The sequence below is a fragment of the Rhincodon typus genome, chromosome 8 (genome assembly GCF_021869965.1).
Source record: "Rhincodon typus isolate 14 chromosome 8, sRhiTyp1.1, whole genome shotgun sequence".
Taxonomy (NCBI): Eukaryota; Metazoa; Chordata; class Chondrichthyes; order Orectolobiformes; family Rhincodontidae; genus Rhincodon; species Rhincodon typus.
In genome coordinates this window covers 4,356,567-4,371,896 of record NC_063339.1, presented here as the reverse complement: position 1 = coordinate 4,371,896, position 15,330 = coordinate 4,356,567, and the positions used below count along the sequence as shown (strand labels likewise).

The 15,330-nt window shown below is 45.2% G+C and overlaps 1 pseudogene; it reads right to left on the bottom strand.

Annotated features, from left to right (window-relative positions):
- The window catches only part of LOC109921457, a 34,707-nt pseudogene extending 25,650 nt beyond the window's left edge, over positions 1-9,057 (bottom strand).
- Between the last annotated feature and the right edge of the window lie 6,273 nt (positions 9,058-15,330).

The following is a 15,330-nucleotide window of genomic DNA, read 5'->3' as shown; positions in this document are numbered from 1 at the left end:
AAATGTCAGCCTTCCTGCTCCTATGATGCTGCTTGGCCTGCTGTGTTCATCCAGCTCTACATCTTGTTATCTCAGATTCTCCAGCATCTGCAGTTCCTACTCTCTCTTACGTTGAGACCAGTCACTTCTTGTTTATGTTTTTTACCTATCTAATGCTTGCATTTACCTTTGTCTCACAACACTCCATCCAGACTCAATCTGTTCCATCTGTCTCACCCATACCCAGTGTCCTTCCAGTTCATATTCCCCTCTTCCAACCAGATTTCAATGTCAATTTCACAGGTTTTCCTTTGTCTGCTCCATCCAAATCCATTGTCTGTCCCACCTGTGTCCTACTGTTTATCCCACAAGTATCTTAACATCTGTTTCAACAATATCTGTTCCATTCTCACTGCACAAACTCCCCACTCTGTCCAACTCCTTAATCTTTTCACATCCCACCACTTGACTCCCAGACTTCCCGACCCATATCCCACCTCTGTCCCCCGTCCCCCACTGCTCGACTACCAACCTGTCCAAATTCAACTCATTGGCTGTCTTCTGTTCCAGCCTTTTATCCATTTGTAATTATACAGCCTATCCCTACCCTTCGTGCATTCCTAACCCCATCAATTATCCCTCATTCCAACATTGCCACTAATTCTATTGCCCCATTTCACCCCTATTCCACATTATTCCTAACACTGCCTCACCTATAACCAATCCCTCGTCCTACTCTGATTCCATCACCTTTTCCTGCTCTTACTCACAGTCTGATTTTGGAGCTGGCATGGTCTAATCCATGTTAAAGTGCTGGCAGTGCAATTGTGATATATGACCCAGTGAATGCCCTCAAATGCCCACCTCGCACTCAGTTGTGTTTGACCTAGGGAAAGTCAACCTCATGTAGTTAATATAGAGCCCGGTTATCTCGGCCAAGGTGCCAAATGAAGTCTTAGAATTAAATTTGGGAACCCTGGGCAGGAGAGATGGGAAAAGGAGGCCTGTGGGATTTAGCTTTCTGATCACTTTCCCATAAAGGAGAGGATAATCCAGTTGGTTCTATTAATAGAAACAATTGGAGAAAGAAATTCTCTCTTTCTAAACAGTTTGTGAACATCACACATTGAACTCTCTCTAAATTATTGAAGCATTCCTAAGTTACGCTGGCTCCTTCCTGCTTCATCCAGACACTAGACACTCCGCAAATCCCTATCTTGCACAATGTAGCATGTTTTGGATCTGATTCTAAAGAGCCCTGTGCTTCTGACATTTCTTTACTTGGTATCTAAGTGCCGGAAGACTGGTGCAGTACACGGAAAAGAATTCACTCTTCTAAATCATACCTGGCCTTACACTGCTGCGAAAGAGAAGCAAGTCTCATCATAAAGTCATCCTGATCATTCCAGCTGACTCCTTGTTACTTCGGGATGAATCTTGTGCTCACGGGAGTCATCCTGTTTACTGATGTCCTTGCAGTTTTACCGCATTATACGTTAGTCAGAGCCGAAAGAGCAAGTTTGGCTTAGCAATCATATAGGTGTAGAGGTTTGAGGTTAGAAATCCTTTAACCTGATCTTTGAGTCACACTGCACCTGCTGTCTGGCAGTGAATTTGCAATTTCCGCTCTATCAGTACAGATTCTTAAAACATTTATATTTTACAAAGTACAGTTGAAAAGGTAGAGGAAGCGGATACAATAATATCTCCCAAAACAGATTTAGATAAATATTTGAAATAGAAAAGATACAGGGAATGGGATCAGAATTAAATGGATAACTCTTTCAAGGGCTGGCTTAGACACATTGAGCTAATGGTCTCTTTTGTGATATTACATTCTGTTGGTGTTTTTATATTTATCTGGGAGTTGGAAGTGTCTGTTTATAACTTACAATTTATATGGCAGGAAACACATAGCAGAAATGGAGAGACAGACCCAATGGTGGAATTGAACCCAGCTTCCTAGTACTGTAAGGCAGTAGTGCTAACCACTGAGCCACCATGTCACCCCAGTTGGGTAGGGAATAACTGTTGGCTAGGACATCATGTCATTCTTCAAATACTTAGCGGGCAAATAGGGCCGAGGCTTAAAACTTCTTAAAAAGACATGCCCTCCTCTGGTGCATCCCTCTCAGTACAATACGGGAGAATGTGCTCAGGACTCGAAATTTGGATTTGAACAGGCAAGTTAATGAGAAGAAGAGAGATAACAAGGTGTAGAGCTGGATGAACACAGCAGGCCAAGCAGCATCAGAGGAGCAGGAAAGCTGACGTTTCGGGTCTGGACCCTTCTCGGACCATTATTAGGAAGAAGGGAGGGTTGGGCGTCTTTAAAAACGTTAAGTACCCAAGGCCAGATAGGATCTATCCCAGCATACTGAGGGAGCCAAGGGAGGGGATGCCTGAGGCCTTTGACAGTGATCTTTGCATCCTCTTTTGCTACAGGCAAGGTCCTAGAGATTGATGGATAGCCAATGTTATTCCTTTGTTCAAAACGAGCAACAGGGATAGTCTGGGAATTTATAGGCAGTGAGCCTTATGTCAGTGGCAGGGAAATTATTGGAGATGAGTCTGAGGAGCCGGATTTACTCACATTTGAAAAAGAATGGATTTTATGCACTCGCAAATTTCACTGAGTTTTTTGAGGAAGTGACAAAGATGATTGACAAGGGTAGGTAAGTGGAAGTTGTCTGCATGGACTTTACTAAAGCATTTGACAAGGTTGGTCATGGTAGGTTGCTCCAGAAGTTTAAGTCACATGGGATCCACAGTGAGTTGGTAAGTTACATACAAATCAGAACCAATCAAAATAAACTTTTAGTTAAATGGTCATCAGGTTCTAATGGAGGTTAATACTGGTGCGGCTGTTTCAGTGATCACAGAATCAATCTTTAATAAAATTTGCTGTGGACTCCAATCCTTATGTTTGCATGAGACCTCTGCTAGACTGAGAACCTTTACTGGGGAACCTTATAAGATTAAGGGTATAACTTTGGTTCAGGTCCCTTATGAAAATCAGCTGGTTCAGTTACTGCAGTAAAAGGCTCAGGCCCAAGCTTGATGGGGCGAAATTAGTTGATATTCACCTCGAATGGCTCAACAATTTTCAGTTGGGAAATGGTTGCCTGAGTGAAGTCCTAATTAAATACCCAGAGGTTTTTCAGGACGGTCTGGGGACTATCAAGGGAGCCACCTTGCATGTTGACCAGGAAGCAGTTCCAAGATACTGCAAGGCCCGTCCAGTGCCATTTGCCTTATGGGCAAAAGTAGAGGCAGAAATCAGATGGCTGGAAAGCGAAGGAATCATCAAACCAGTCCATTCTGTGGAATGGCCATCATCCATTGTACTGGCTGTGCAGCCTGATGGGTCGTTTAGCTTTTGTAGGGATTTTAAACAAATGATAAACCACTTCTCACAGTTGGATAAATGCCCAATCCCTCACATAGAGGGTTTATACGCAAAGCTTGCGGGGTTGGGTGGGGGTGAAGATGCTGTCCTTCATGAAGCTGGATGTGAGCCATGCAAAACTGCAATTGTGGTTAGATGAGGATTCCCAGACAAATGCTACAATTAATAGCCGGAACGGTTTGTACAAATATACGAGACTGCCATTTGAGTATTGTCAACCTGTGCAATTTTTCAGTGAACGATGGAAAACATTTCACTAGATCTACCCAAGTTCACCATTTATCTAGAATATGACTAAAAGACCAAAAAGACCAAAAAGGAGCACTTAGAGAACTTAAATAGAGAACTTGTAGTCCTTAAATATTTCCCCCAGGTGAGCAAACATCTTGGGAGGGAAAAAGGTGTGCTCCAGGCACCCCAAGTGACCTACGTGGTCTATAGAGTCAACAAAACCTGATTACACCCGTTGGAAGATGAAGTGAGGGCGCCCAAGGGTGTCCCAGCTCTCACATCAGTGCTGGAGCTTATGTCCTCCCTTCAGCTGGTGAATTATTTTAGAGATTTCATACATAACTTGGCCTCTTTTCTGATGAAGGGTCTAGGCCCGAAACATCAGCCTCTCTGCTCCTATGATGCTGCTTGGCCTGCTGTTTTCATCCAGCCCTGCACCTTGTTGTCTCCATCATGGCACCTTTGCACCAGCTCCTAAAAATAGAGTCAACCTTGGAAATAGTCGCACATACAAGCCAGAGCTTCCAGGGAAAGTGAAGAAACAGCTATCATCCTTTAAGGCACAGTATGATCCCAAGTGAGATCTGGTATTGACATGCGATGTTACCCCGTATGGCATCCAGGCAGTAATAGCTCATAGGTGACTCAATGGAGAGGAATGCCCAATACCATACACATCCAAGTCTTTGGCTAATGCAGAGTGTAATTACAGCCAGATTAGAAAAAAAAGGTTTAGCGCTCATATTTGGAGTCAGGAAGTTCCACCAATACCTTTACGGACATAAATTTGTAATAATAACAGACCACAACCCACTGCTAGATCTACTTAAAGAGGACAAGGCAATGCCACCCATAGCTTCAGGCTGATTTCTGCAGTGGGCTCTAATACTAAGTGCGTATGATTACATGTTAGCCAGAGGCCGAGTAGTAAACGTAGATGCATTGAGCTGCCTCCCACTGGTAGATTCACCACCGGTGGTATCACCACTGGAAGAGTCCATAATGGTTTTAATTTTTCTGGTCACACTTCCAGTCACAGCTGACAGTATCAGGCTTTGGACACAGAAAGATCCGGTCCTGGCAAAACTGAAACAGCTGGTGGTGATGGGGAAATCCAAATGGCCATCTCAACCAGAACTGAAACCTTTTTATGTCCAGAGACACCGGATCACAGTAGATCACATATTATTATGGGGAACTAGAATGATTGCCCTGAGCAAAGGTCGCCACCAGATACTGGCTGAACTCCACCAGGGTCATCCAGGGGAATCCAAAATGTCAATGTTGGCGAGAGGTTATGTCTGGTGGCCAGAATTGGATGCCAACATTGCCATGTTGGTGAGGCAGTGCCCAGAATGCCAATGAGGATGGAAATTATCTCCAGCACCTCCCCAACATGCATGGGAATGGCCGAGTAAACCCTGGGCTCGATTATACATTGACTATTCATGGACTCAATGTTCTTAGTCATCGTAGACACCCACTCAAAGTGGATGGACGTTCTCGAGTTCATCCATCAAACACAGGGACAATGACAGAAAGACTGAGCGCATCTTTTGTAATACACAGACTCCCGGAAGTGTTGATCCCAGATAACGGGTCATTGTCTACTAGCAGGGAATTTGAGTATTTGCAACATTCGACAACGTTCTACAAGGTAGACCGGTTAGCAAGGTTAGTGCACATGGAATACAGAGAGAACTGGTTGTTTGGATACAGAGCTGGCTCAAAGGTAGGAGACAGAGGGTGGTGGCGGGGGATTGTTTTTCGAACGGGAGGCCTGTGAACCAAGGATCAGTGATTTTTATCATTTGTATAAATGATTTGGACTTGAATATAATAGGTTTACTTAGTAAGTTTGCAGATGACACCAAAATTGGGGGTGCAGTGGACAGTGAGGAATGTTATCACAGAGTACAATGGGACCTTGATCAGATGTGCCAATGGGCTGAGGAGTGGCAGATGGAGTTTAATTTAGATAAATGCGAGGTGCTGCATATCAGGGCAGGACCTATACACCTACCTTTCCATTTTTTTGCAGCAGCGGGAGCAGTGAGAGCGAGGACCAGGGGCCTGCCGGGAGATAAGTTCTTCATTTCAGCAGCGGAGCTAAGTGGGAGCAGTCGAATTGCGCTCTTGGAAGTGAGTGAACTGATATATTTGGGCAGTGGCTAGATGGAGCAGAATTTGTAAGGAGCATCTAGAGGGTTTTCTAGAGCAGTATGTAAATAGTCCAACTCGGGAAGGGGCCATACTCGACCTGGTGTTGGGGAATGAGCCCGGCCAGGTGGTTGAAGTTTCAGTCAGGGATTACTTTGGGAATAGTGCTCACAATTTCGTAAGTTTTAGAATACTGATGGGCAAAGATGAGAGTAGTCCTAAAGGAAGAGTGCTGAATTGGGGGAATCGCCAGGAGCTGGGGAATGTGGATTGGGAGCAGCTGTTTGAGGGTAAATCCACATTTGATATGTGGGAGTTTTAAAGAGAGGTTGATTAGAGTGCAGGACAGACATGTCCCTGTGAAAATGAGGGATAGAAAGGGCAAGATTAGGGAACCATGGATGACAGGTGAAATTGTGAGACTAGCAAAGAGGAAAAAGGAAGTATACATGAGGTCTAGGCGACTGAAAACAGATGAAACTTTGGAAGAATTTCAGGAAAGTAGGACCAATCTGAAATGAGGAATTAAGAGGGCTAAAAGGGGTCATGAAATATCTTTAGCAAACAGGGTTAAGGAAAATCCCAAAGCCTTTTAGTCATACATAAGGAGCAAGAGGGTAACTAGAGAAAGGGTTGGCCCACTCAAGGACAAAGGAGGGAAGTTATGCGAGGAGTCAGAGAAAATGAGTGAAATTCTTAATGAGTACTTTGCGTCGGTATTCACTGAGGAGAGGGACATGACGGATGTTGAGGTTAGGGATAGATGTTTGATTACTCTAGGTCAAATCGGCATAAGGAGCAGGGAAGTATTGGGTATTCTAAAAGGCATTAGGGTGGACAAGTCCCCAGGTCTGGATGGGATCTATCCCAGGTTACTGAGGGAAGCGAGAGAGGAAATAGCTGGGGCCTTAACAGATATCTTTGCAGCATCCTTGAGCACAGGTGAGGTCCCGGAGGACTGGAGAATTGCTAATGTTGTCCCCTTGTTTAAGAAGGGTAGCATGGATAATCCAGGTAATTATAGATCGGTGAGCCTGATGTCAGTGGTGCGGAAGCTGCTGGAGAAGATACTGAGGGATAGGATCTATTTACATTTGGAAGAAAATGGGCTTATTAGTGATAGGCAGCATGGTTTTGTGCAGGGAAGGTCATGTCTTACCAACTTGATAGAATTCTTTGAGGAAGTGACAAAGTTGATCGATGAGAGAAGGGCTTGAGATGTCATATACATGGACTTCAGTAAGGCTTTGATAAGGTTCCCCATGGTAGGCTGATGGAGAAAGTGAAGTTGCATGGGGTCCAGGGTGTACTAGCTAGATGGATAGAGAAGTGGCTGGACAACAGGAGACAGAGAGTTGTAGTGGAAGGGAGTCTCTCAAAATGGGGAACTGTGACCAGTGGTGTTCCACAGGGATCCGTGTTGGGACCGCTGTTGTTTGTGATATATATAAATGATCTGGAGGAAGGTATAGATGGTCTGATTAGCAAGTTTGCAGATGACACTAAGATTGGTGGAGTAGCGGATAGTGAAAGGGGACTGTCGGAGAACGCAGCAGAATATAGATAGATTGGAGAGTTGGGTGGAGAAATGGCAGATGGAGTTCAATCCAGGCAAACGCGAGGTGATCCATTTTAGAAGATCCAATTCAAGAGCGAACTATACGGTAAATGGAAAAGCCCTGGGGAAAATTGATGCACAGAGAGATCTGGGTGTTCAGGTCCATTGTACCCTGAAGGTGGCAACGCAGGTCGATAGAGTGGTCAAGAAGGCATACGGCATGCTTTCATTCATCGGACGGGGTATTGAGTACAAGAGTTGGCAGGTCATGTTACAGTTGTATAGGACTTTGGTTCAACCACATTTGGAATACTGCGTACAGTTCTGGTCGCCACATTACCAAAAGGATGTGGATGCACTGGGGGAGAGGGTGCAGAGGAGGTTCACCAGGATGTTGCCTGGTTGGAGGGCGCTAGCTATGAAGAGAGGTTGAGTAGATTAGGATTATTTACATTAGAAAGACGGAGGTTGAGGGGGGACCTGATTGAGGTCTACAAAATCATGAGAGGTATAGACAGGGTGGATAGCAAGAAGCTTTTTCCCAGAGTGGGGGACTCAGTTACTAGGGGTCACGATTTCAAGGTGAGAGGGGAAAAGTTTAAGGGAGATATGCGTGGAAAGTTCTTTACGCAGAGGGTGGTGGGTACCTGGAACGCGTTGCCAGCGGAGGTGGTAGAGGCGGGCACGATAGCGTCAGTTAAGATGTATCTAGACAGATACATGAATGGGCAGGGAGCAGAGGGATACAGATCCTTGGAAAATAGGCGACAGGTTTAGATAGAGGATCTGGATCGGCGCAGGCTTGGAGGGCTGAAGGGCCTGTTCCTGTGCTGTAATTTTCTTCGTTCTTTTTTCTAACAGTAGGGTCCTGGGGAGTAGAGAGAGAAGAGAGACTTTGGGTGGAGGTTCATTGTTCCTTCAAGGTGGAGTCTCAGGTAAACAAGGTAATGAAGAAGGTGTTTGGTACGATTGTCTTCATTGGTCAGTACATTCAGTAAAGGAGTTGGGAGGGTCATGTTGCAGTTGTACAGGTTGGTTTGGCCATTTTTGGAACACTGCCTTCAATTCTGTTCTCCCTGCAATAGGAAAGATGTTGTTAATCTTGAAAGGGTGCAGAAAAGATTTATAAGGTTGTTTCTGGGGTTAAAGGGTTTGAGTCATAGGGAGACGCTGAATAGGATGAGGTATTTTCCCTGCAGCGTCGAAGGCTGAGGCGTGACCTTACAGAGGTTAATAAGATCATGACAGGAATGGGCGGGGTGAATAGTCAAGATCTTTTCCTCAGGGTGAGGGCGTCCAAAACTAGAGCATACGTTTAAGATGAGAGGGGAAAGAATTAAAAGGGACCTAAGGGGCAACTTTTTCACACAGAGGCTGGTGCGTGCGTAGAATGAGCTGCCAGAGGAAGTGGTGGAGGTGGGTACAATTACTACATTTAAAAGGCATCTGGATGGGGACATGACGGTGTAGGCCTTCAGCCTGGGTCTTGTCCGCTGATGCGGTAGGACACGTCGTAGATTTATTGGGTGAGTACTTGGTTTTCTTTACTTTGTGGTGGTTTTGTGAGCCGGTTTTCACCTCAAGATGTACCTGAGGCCTTGTCAGTTGGGTCGGTGGTTTCTGGAGGTCGTTGGTTGTCAGGTCTGCTGGTCATGGCCGGTTGCTGTTGGTTCCCCTGGTATGGGATGGGCCTGTGTCGGTAGGTTTTGGGATTTGCCATCGGGATCCCTCTCCTGGTGGTAGCTCCGGGGATAGCTCTTGGGGCAAGATGTGCCTGCTTCCTTGGAACAGTCAGAAAGACTGGCAGAACCCATGGGTTCTCCCTCTCCGTCAAGGGTTGAAGAGACCTTGGAATCTGAGATTGACATGTCGCTGCCTCGAAGCCTTTGCTGCCTGAAGAAGAGAATGAATTTCTCCCCGAGATGCTCCACGCCCAAGAGGCGAGCTACTGTGCGTTACATGCTGCCCATATTGGAGGCAAAGTTGGAGGAACCCAACCTGGTGCTAAAATTCCCCAGGAGGAGCTACAAAAGGAAAAACCGACCTATGTCCTCAGACTCAGAGGGGGATGGGGGAATGTAGCGACCAGGTAGACCTCGTAGAATGTGAGTTCCCCGATTGGATCAGTTGAACAGCTCCAATCAGGGAGCCCTGGCTGACAGATAGAAACAGGAGTGTCCAAGGTTCTGTTCACTTAGTGATGGGATACCAGTCTCTGTGGAGTTACTTCATTGTCGATAGTGAGGAAGTTTGTCAAGGGATACAGCAGGATGTGGATCAGTTGGAAAGTTGGCAGAAAGAAATAGTGGATGGAGTTTAATCTGGCCAAGCTTGAGGAACTGCATTTTGGGAGGTCAAATGCAATAGGAAAGTATACAGTAAATGGCCAGGCCCTAAGGAGCATTAATATCTGGAGGAATCTTAGTGTCCAAATCCATAGCTCCCTGAAAATGGCAACACAAGCGGATAAGGTGATAAAGAAGGGGTGCAGTATGCTTGCTTTCATCATTCGGGGTATTGAGCATAAAATTTGCAGGTCATGTTGCAGCTGTATAAGGTTTTAGATAGGCCACATTTGGAGTATTTTGTGCAGTTCTGGTGCAGAAAAGGTTTACCAGAATTGGAGTGTTTTAGCTATCAAGAGATGTTGAAAAAACTTGGAGTTTTGTGAAAGCACCAGAGGCTGAAGGGTAACCTAATAGAAGTATATAAAATTATGAGAGGCATGGATAGGGTGGAAAGTCAGAGTCTTTGTCCCAGAGTGCAAATAACAAATACGAGAGGGCAGAGATAAAAATAGAAATCTGAAGAAGGGTCACTTGACACGAAACATTAACTCTGATTTCTCTCCACAGATGCTGTCAGACCTGCTGAGCTTTTCCAGCAATTTCTATTGTTTTTCTCTTGATTTACAGCAGCCGCAGTCCTTTCAGTTTTTACGAGAGGGTATAGGTTTAAGGTGAGGGGGGGAAAACATTTAAAGGAGATGTGCAAGGCCAGATTTTTTCCACAGAGGGTGGTAGGTGCCTGGAACACACTGCCAGGGGAGGTAGTAGAAGCATATACGATAAAAAAACATTTATGAGGCATTCAGACAGACACACAAGCAGGCAGGGAATAGAGGAATACTATGTGGGGGCAAATGGGATTAATTTGGAATGACATCATGGCCAGCACAGGCATGGTGAGCCAAAACGTCTGTTTGTGTGCTGTATTGTTCAATGTCTATTTTCTATGTTTCAGAGTTAAAGCTGACCAGTTGGAAATATCTGATCCTTGCTCTGCATAAATGACGCTCTGGCGCTCTATGTTCTAACATTCTGATTCATTTACAAAACCACATATTTGACCAACTGTTAGTTTGTCCTTCTGTAAGGAATGTAATAGTCATAATATTTTATATTCTTTCACGCAATGTGGGTGTCGCTGGCTGGCCAGCATTTATTGCCCGTCCCTAGTTGACCCTTGAGAAGGTGGGGGTGAGCTGCCTTCTTGAACCATGTGCTGTAGGTAAACCCACAATGCACTTAGGGAGGGAATTCCAGGATTTTGACCCAGTGACACTGAAGGATGGAATACATTTCCAAGTCAGGATGGTGAGTGACTTGGAGGGGAAATTGCAGGGGGTGGCGTTCCCATGTATCTGCTGACCGTGTCCTTCTAGATGGAAGTGGCCGTGGGTTAGGAAGGTGCTGTCTGAGGATCTTTGGTGAATTTCTGCCGTGCATCTTGTAGATAGTACACACTGCTGCTACTGAGCGTCGGTGGTGAAGGGAGTGGACGCTTGTGGATGTGGTGCCGATCAAGCGGCTGCTTTGTCCTGGATGGTGTCAAGCTTCTTGAGTGTTATTGGGGCTGTACCCATCCAGGCAAGTGGGGTGTATTCCATCACACTCCTGACTTGTGCCTTGTAGATGGTGGACAGGCTTTGGGGAGTCAGGCGGTGAGTTACTCACCTCAGTATTCCCAGCTTCTGGCCTGCTCTTGTAGCCACTGTGTTAATGTGGATAATCCAGTTCAATTTCTGGTCAATGTTAACTCCCAAGGTAATTATAGTGGAGAATTCAGCAATGGCATTATCATTGACAGTCAAGGGAAGATGCTTAGATTCTCTCTTACGGTCATTGCCTGGCACTTGGGAAAGGTATTTGCCAGTTGTCAACCCAAGCATGGATCTTGTCCAGATCTTGTTGCATTTGGACACTGACTGCTTCAGTATCTGAGGAGTCACAAATGATACTGAACATAGTGCAACCATCGGTGAACATCCCTACTACTGATCTTATGATGAAGGGAAGGTCATGGATGAAGCAACTGAAGACGGTTGGGCCTAGGACACTACCCTGAGGAACTCCTGCAGGGATTTCCTAGAACTGAGACAACTGACCTCCCACAACCACAACCATCTTCCTATGTGTCAGGTATGACTCCAACTGGTGGAGTGTTTGTCTCCTGATGCCCATTAATTCCAGTTTTGCTGGGGCTCCTTGATGCCACACACAGTCAAATGCGGCCTTGATATCAAGGGCTGTCACTCTCACCTCACCTCTGGAATTCAGCTCTTTTATCCATGTTTGAACCAAGGCTGTAATGAGGTCAGGAGCTGAGTGGCCCTGGTGGAACCCAAACTGGGCGTCACCGAGCAGGTTATTGCTGAGCAGGTGCTGATTGATAGCGCTATTACTGACACCTTCCATCACTTTACTGATGAGCGAGGGGAGACTGATGGGACGGTAATTGGTCGGGTTGGATTTGTCCTGCTTTTTGTGTACAGGACATACTTGGGAAATTTTTGACATTGTTGGGTAGATCCCAGTGTTGTAACTGTACTGGAACAGCTTGGCTAGGGGAGCGGCAAGTTCTGGAGCACAGGTCTTCAGTACTATTGCCGGAATGTTGTCAGGGCTCGTAGTCTTTGCAGTATCCAGTATCTCCAGCCATTTCTTGATATCACGTGGAGTGAATCAAATTGGCTGAAGACTGGTAACTGTGATGCTGGGGACCACTGGAGGAGGCCGAGATGGACCATCCACTCGGCACTTCTGGCTGAAGATGGAGGTAAATCTTGTAGCTTCACCAGGTTGACACCTTGTATTTTGATATGCTCAATGCTGCTCCTGGTTGGCCCTCCTGCCTTCATCATCATGCATTAACATTTCGACTGGGTTCGTTTGCATCTTCATATCCCTAATTCCATATCCAGTTACAACCTGCTACCTTGCCCAATTGTTGTAAGCATTTGCCGCTGTGAGGAAATTACTGCTGTAGGCCGGGCAGATGGCTCATTACACAAAAATAACATTTATTTTCCATTGCGCCATAAACTATCCTCTCTGTGAAATCTCATTTATATTTTATGATACCATTCCCTTCCATGCAGTGGGAGTGTTTTTTTTTATTTCAAAGGTCAGTTTTAAGAGAATATTTGAAAGTGTAAATAACCATACCACAGTCATGACCTCAACACCCAAATACGCCATGCCTTTCCCAATTTGCTTACAAACTCTATTCCTGCCTTGAGGGCGAGGGTCTGAAATCTGTTCCTGGGATTGTGCCCAATTAAACAAAATATTTGATGCACAGTTTTAGGGGAACTTACAGAAGTACAGCTGATTTGCTTCTGAGACACTTTGTCTCATTGATGTTTATGAGAATCTGCAGCGTTCAACAGGTGTGGTGTGGGGCTGATCTGATTGACACTTCTCCCTGGTCTGGGATCTTTCTTTTCTTGGGACCCGAAACATCAGCTTTCTTGCTCCTCTGATGCTGCCTGACCTGCTGTCTTCTTCCAGCTCCACACTGTGTTATCTCTGACTCTAGCATCGACAGTTCCTACTATCTCTCAGCTTTAGCTAGACACAGTTTTGTCACGTGGCATTAGAATCCTGCCATCACTCTCCAGTCATTGGTCACTCAGTGTGGCCCACTTCACACCTCACCACCTTCTCAGGAGACTCTTCCTTATGAAATTGGATGACGAGGAACACAGGAACAAGAGTAGGCCTTTCAGCCTATTAAGGCTACTCTGCCATCATGGTGGGTCATTTACTTTGATGCTACCCTCCTCTGCTATCTCCATACCCCTTGATTTTAGATGATGGTCTCCATCATTGCGCACCAGCCCCAGGATTTTTTTTTAAAATGCCAGCTTTGGATTTCATCATGCCTTTCTGTCCTTAACCTCCTTTTGGGGAGGTGGTAGTGTAGTGGTAATGTTACTGGACTGGTAATCCAGAACCATGGGTTAATGCTCCAGGGACATGGGTTCGATTCGCACCACAGAGATGGTGGAACTTGAATTCAAGTTTAAAAAAAAATCTGGAATTAAAAAAAGCCAGCTCGTAAGAACCACCGAACCATTGCTGATTGTTGTAAAGACCAATTGGGTTCACTAATGCCATTTAGGGAAAGAAATCTGGTATTCTTACCTGGTGTTCTCTCCATGTGTGTCAAAAGCTCACAGCTATGTAGCTGTCTCATTATGCACTCTGGGCAATTAAGAATGGGTAGTAAATTTCTTTTCTATTCATTTGTGGGATGTGGGTGTCGCTGGCTGGCCAGCATTTATTGCCCGTCCCTAGTTGCCCCCTTGAGAAGGTGGGGGTGAGCTGCCTTCTTGAACCGCTACGGTCCATGTGCTGTAGGTTGACACACAATGCCCTTAGGGAAGGAATTCCAGGATTTTGACCCAGTGACAGAGAAGGAACGGTGATATATTTCCAAGTCAGGATGATGAGTGACTTGGAGGGGAACTTGCATGGGGTGGTGTTCCCATATGGCTGATGCCCTTGTCCTTCGAGATGAAAGTGGTCGTGGGTTTGGAAGGTGCTATTTGAGGATCTTTGGTGAACTTCTGCAGTGCATCTTGTAGGTAGTAGATTGTAGATAAATGCTGGCCTATATCCTGCGAATTAATTTTTTAAAAATTATAAGTTGTCCTATTTGCTGAATTAACTGCTGCTAACTAACTGAATAGTGGAAATCCCAAACAGAGAAGAAAGAGAATAAAGATATTCTTGTGAACAGAAGAAGGGATCTCGGGTAGGGTCAGGGGAAGGTGCATTTCGTGGGGGGAGGGAGGATGGCATGTGGTGGGTCTGGGGTCAGTTTAATAGTTAGAACAAAGAGCAAGAACAAAGAAAATTACAGCATAGGAACAGACCCTTCGGCCCTCCAAGCCTCCATCGACATGCTGCCCGTCACAACTAAAACTCCCTATTCTTCTGGGAACCGTATCCCTCTATTCCCGAAATATTCATGTATTTGTCAAGACACCCTTTAGTTATCAAGAGTTTTCTGACTTGATCTGGTAACTATTAAGTTTGATAGAGCATAGAGCCCTCAGAATTGTTCAATGGACTGTTTTGCAGATACAGGGGAGTTTGCCAGCGGAAAATTCTCATTCCCAGGCAAATCCGACAAACTCAGTTGTGTCTTGGAATCTGCAAGTTCCTGAGGCACAATCCCAGTCTATGCTGCTCAGAGCTTGGAATATCGGAATGCTGTGACTATAACGCACGACACAGCAGGCAACGATGATCAGAAACTGACCCAGAATCTTCCAACAGGGCTGCGGAGTGAACAAATAGGTTAATTTTTCATTGCAGATACTGGATGATGGGGCTTTTGGATGTGGTTTTTGGAGAGTTCTGGGCCTGAGAGCTTAGCTGAGGAAGTGGGAGTGATGAGATCATTCAAAGTGGGTATATCAAGTGGATTTTTCCTGTTGAACATTCTTGCTTTCTGAATCATGCACTTTAAAGAAAATGTGTGGAATCAAAACAAATTAATTGTTTAAATTAGCAGCCTGATCACCTCATACACTTAGTGATATCACATGTCAAGTGCTGAGCAAGGGTGTGGATAATTTTAGATTTTGTTGAGTCTCTGCAAACAATTTCCATTTCCCTGTGATGAAATTATGACCCATCATCAAACCCATTCTTAACCATTGATCTCAAGGTTAAACATCATAAGAATTGGAACGGGGTAG